The sequence below is a fragment of the Lutjanus erythropterus genome, chromosome 18 (assembly GCF_056507025.1).
Source record: "Lutjanus erythropterus isolate fLutEry1 chromosome 18, fLutEry1.hap2, whole genome shotgun sequence".
NCBI lineage: Eukaryota > Metazoa > Chordata > Actinopteri > Lutjaniformes > Lutjanidae > Lutjanus > Lutjanus erythropterus.
Genome location: NC_139334.1, coordinates 37,140,825 through 37,145,029, shown reverse-complemented (window position 1 = coordinate 37,145,029; position 4,205 = coordinate 37,140,825). Strand labels below are relative to the sequence as shown.

General features: G+C 40.1%; 1 long non-coding RNA gene across 1 annotated transcript; it reads right to left on the bottom strand.

The window, feature by feature from the left end:
- Positions 1-818: 818 nt before the first annotated feature.
- On the bottom strand, positions 819-2,282 carry LOC146311413 (uncharacterized). Its single transcript, XR_014772271.1, has 2 exons — positions 2,013-2,282; positions 819-968 (listed from the first exon to the last, which is right to left on the bottom strand). It is a non-coding gene; the product is annotated as an uncharacterized LOC146311413 (long non-coding RNA).
- Between the last annotated feature and the right edge of the window lie 1,923 nt (positions 2,283-4,205).

The following is a 4,205-nucleotide window of genomic DNA, read 5'->3' as shown; positions in this document are numbered from 1 at the left end:
TCAGTAATTATATGGGAATTTATTTATTCATTTCTTACTTATTACCAGTCTTACCTGTTCACAAGCCAAGACGGTTTGCAGCAATTGTTGTAGACCTTTCTGCCTGTAAAATGTAGCGTCCACTTTCTCCTTTGAATGGCCAGCTTCATCACAAATAAGGGCACACTGGATGAACATTCATTCATTCATTCAACCTTTATTTATTTCTCGGGAATACATTGAGGGGTGGCCCTCATTTTCAATGATGCCGAGATTACAATTAGGCAACAAAGCAGAAATACAATAGAAACAGAAGAGAAGAAGAAAAAAAAAAAAAAAACATGGGCACGTACCAGTAATATCACTGTAGTTAACCCATAATTACCTTTTTCACTGCCTGCAAAATGTAGTGAACGCGGTTCCGTTGTAACGTCTGGGTAATTTCAGCAGAACTACTGGCACGTTAAAAGGATGTTCACTGTAATTACCCAAATAGGCTATTGTATCTTTCGGTGCTACTCTATTGTATCAATCAAGCAAAAATATTTCCTAAGTACTGCATGAAAAGAAGTGCGTGCCTGTAATGTCACTGTACTTTACCCATAACTACCGCTTCACTGCCTGTAAAATGTAGTGAACACTGTTCATTTTATTTCAGTGTGCGTTCTGCTGAAACTACCCAGACAGCACGCACGATGAATAAAGTTACATCGCTGCGACGTCGTATGGAGAGCGTTTGCTCATTGGGAAGACGTCGCCGAGACAACAATATGCTTGACCATCAAAATAGCTTCCTAATTTAGTGTGTTAATAAAATAAAGAGACACGAACGATTCAAGTTAATGATCATACATTTATTTCGGACTGCATAGTCAAAACAACTCCAGCACAGAAAAGATAACCAAGACAGAACAGATGAAAATATAGAGGTGGCCGGTCGGGAGACGCACACGGACAGCACGGTCTGGACTGCTGGCAGACTTATGAGCCTGCAAAGGGGAGAAAAAGACAAAACACATGAGCCCATGTTGTTCAATTAATTTATACTATACAATATCATACCCATACTTCACAAATAAACACGTACAAATAGACACACCAAGGAAGGAAAACATAGCTGTGCCTTTTTTCCCGGCCGCTGTCTGACCTTAGAGAGCCACCGTAGTTGATAAGAGACCTGTAGCTAATAGTATTAGCCCTATACTCTTTAGCTATTAAACGTGTTAAAAAGCACCACAAGAAGACCTCCAAATAACCCATGCTTCATACAGTGTTGCCTGTGACACTGTATGAACCAGCAGAAAGCATGACTTGAAAATATGAACCACAAAAAGTTCGCGTGTATTATTTTGCGGGGCGGTCTGACAGCCCCGGCTTGACCGCGGATAGCTGCTGAACTCCGGCCAGCTCTACAGGAGAGGCGGGGGGGTGACTGGAGGGACATGACAGAAACAACTGGAGTCTGTTGTGTTTTCCACACACCTACGTGAAGTGGATATTAACTTCACTTGCAGTACAAACACACCAACAATAGTCCATAACCAGTACCGAACTATGAGAAAATGTTACACCGAGTCATATTTCCAAATGGAGCAGAGCAAAGCCTCCCTTCATTAGCTGCCAGTTAACTGCTAAAGTTAACTCCGCAGCTGTAAAAACACCGAAGCCCACCAGCTACTAGCTAACAGCTAACGCTTGCTAACGTTACCTGACCCTTTCCCAAATTCAAAACTGATTTGTTGTCTAGATGGACACTGTTCACGTGCTGGAAAGACTTATGGCTACCTAGCAATGGCTAAATGAAGTTAGAGCTAGTTGATACATTTGCTGGTCAGGTCTAAGCAACTAACGTTTGTTAAGCTAGCTAGCTAGCCTGTTAGGAGTCGGCATCTGGGCTCTTCACCTGTGCTAACATACCCAGTCAGGGCTTAACAACTTATGTTGCTGAATCCCGATTTATCTTGCTAACCCTGTATGTCATATTTATAAGACAGCTATTTTTTTATATATATATTTACGTTAAGTGAGCTTACCTGAAGACTAGTCCTGGCTGACATGAAGTAGCCTCTCCGTCTCCAAAGCCTGCTCTCAGTTCCGTTGACAGTGGCACCAATTGGATAACGTGCAATGTATCGATCCACAGCCGACCTATCGCCGACTTTGAAATGGCGCGCATAATCCCGCCCTCTGGCAAACCATGTCCCTGCTATGGGCCGATGCTTCTCCGATGCATTTACAGATGTCAGGAGGAGAATGCCGACGCACGATCTGAGGCCGACGTCGGCGAGACGTATGCGTGCTATCTGGGTACCCAGATATTGGGTTGAATGAATGAATGAATGTTCATCCAGTGTGCCCTTATTTGTGATGAAGCTGGCCATTCAAAGGAGAAAGTGGACGCTACATTTTACAGGCAGAAAGGTCTACAACAATTGCTGCAAACCGTCTTGGCTTGTGAACAGGTAAGACTGGTAATAAGTAAGAAATGAATAAATAAATTCCCATATAATTACTGACCCAACATCTCACGTCTAGTCGAGTAACCACCCAAGTAATTACCCAGTTATTTGATATTAAAGATCGATTAATTCCTACACAATAACCAACCTAATATCCTAATTCTGGTCTCATTTTATTTAGTAATTACCTAATAATTTCTGGTAATTTTCAAGTTATTCTACTCCCATTACTTGCCACGATTTGTATTTTACTTCTTAATTTACTGTAATTTCTCGGTAATTTCCCTTATATTACTATATAATTACAGGCCTGGAAAATAAAGGGTTACCACATTTTTTTTATAGACTTGGGATTTTAATATTCGTAAATCATATCTGTGATATTTTAAAAATCCATGTAAATAGGTAGAGGTATAGCTCTCAGTTTTGAGGCCTCTCCACACAAGCTGTTGTCTTCCAAGTGTCAATGGAATTAGAATAAAGTGTATAGAGGGTCTAAGCCCACGCCTGCATACAGCTTCTACAGGAAAGACAGAACTCAGAAAGAGATGCCAGAAAAGCACTGGGAGAACAGAGCGAACGTTTCCATCAGTACTGTGGATCCAGTGAAGTAAAAGATGGTTACAACAGAGCTTCTGTCCTTCTCAACACACTGTGGATTTACAGCTTCCAGCTATACACATATATGTCTGCAAATGTCATGCATAATGCTGATTACATGTTTTTCAATGATAAACATGTAGTATTTAATGCACTGTTTCTGCAAATGTATTCTGACTTTAGAGGCATTGTAAATCTAAATGCTTATGAGTTGTTTATGTTCTTGATTAAAACAGTGAGATGACATTTATATGAAAAGAGTGAAATCTGGTCTTCTGCTAGTATCTGGGTTTTTGATATTGGGAATTTTTTTGATTTTGAAAGATAAATTTAAAGAGGTTGACACTTTTTTTGTATCTCTGCCTCAATGGCTGTTATTTATGATGTCAATGTCAATGTTCTGGAAATGTTATGAGGTTGTTATGTTACATATGATGATAATAGATGTTACAAGTAATACGTCATCCTCCAAGCTTGCAGAGGTACACTGTCATGTCTCTTGGCCACCTTTGACCCTTAAGTCACTCTGTCTCTGGTGGGCTGGTGTGTGACATGACATGAAGCACCCTGAGGCATGTTGTGTTTTTGTGATTTTTGCCTGATGTTATATAAATAAAATTTGAGTAGTAGTAAGCACCACATTTCTGTGATAACCTCAACCTGCCCCACGGGCATGAAGCCTTTGCTATTTAGGTGAGGATTTAGCTTGTTAGCTGCCAAGCATCTGTGGTACCTCACAATTCCATTCCATTCAGAGAGCTACAATGTGATAAAAAGATGATTCTTGGTGCATCTTAATGCAGCTAAATTTTAGGCATTGAAAGTCAGTGGAGGCCGGTCAGATTGTATCCATCTGCAGCGACTCACACTCAGCCTCACCAAAACTAAGCCCAGTTTAGAAGTAAACATAATGTACATGTTACAGTTAGGGGGTGAATCTTTTATTCTGATTTGGTTCAGAATCTATTCTTGATTGAATCAATAGTAAAGGGGACACAATTTTCAGTGTCTTACTCCAGTTTCCCGACATGCAATATGAAGCCTAACTGACAGTTATATGGTCTGCAAACTCTTTATATTAAAAAGTTGACTGCATTTATTAATGAAGTAAATAATTTGAAAGCATCATACAGTCTCCTGCCTGCATGAGAATAAAAAAAAATGAGT